Source organism: Atta colombica, unplaced genomic scaffold, assembly GCF_001594045.1.
Source record: "Atta colombica isolate Treedump-2 unplaced genomic scaffold, Acol1.0 scaffold126, whole genome shotgun sequence".
Taxonomy (NCBI): Eukaryota; Metazoa; Arthropoda; class Insecta; order Hymenoptera; family Formicidae; genus Atta; species Atta colombica.
This window is the reverse complement of record NW_017259213.1, coordinates 2220202-2220592: the sequence shown is the minus strand read 5'-3', so window position 1 is coordinate 2220592 and position 391 is coordinate 2220202.

The window sequence follows — 391 nt, the reverse complement described above, 5'->3', positions numbered from 1 at the left end:
TATATATATGTGTGTGTGTGTGTGTGTGTGTGTGTGTGTGTGTGTGTGTGTGTGTGTGTGTGTGTGTGTGTGTATTGGCAACTATTTTTACCCAAAATGAGAAAATGTAGTATTAAAATTTCTGAAAAAATTCTCGAGAGAAAGAAAAGATAATAAACAATTTTTGTCACTTGATGTTTTTTTGTAAAGTTGATAGTTTGAGTAAAAAATTATTAAAAATTCAATATTTAGTAATTAATATCTTGTTAATTATTGCAAAAATTGTAAAATGGGGCAAGACTTTTTAACTCAGTTTAGTCTACTACTATCCTCATTCTACCCCTATGCGAAAGTTATATTGTTACTTATTAAATACCCTGTATATATATATATATATGTATATATATACTTT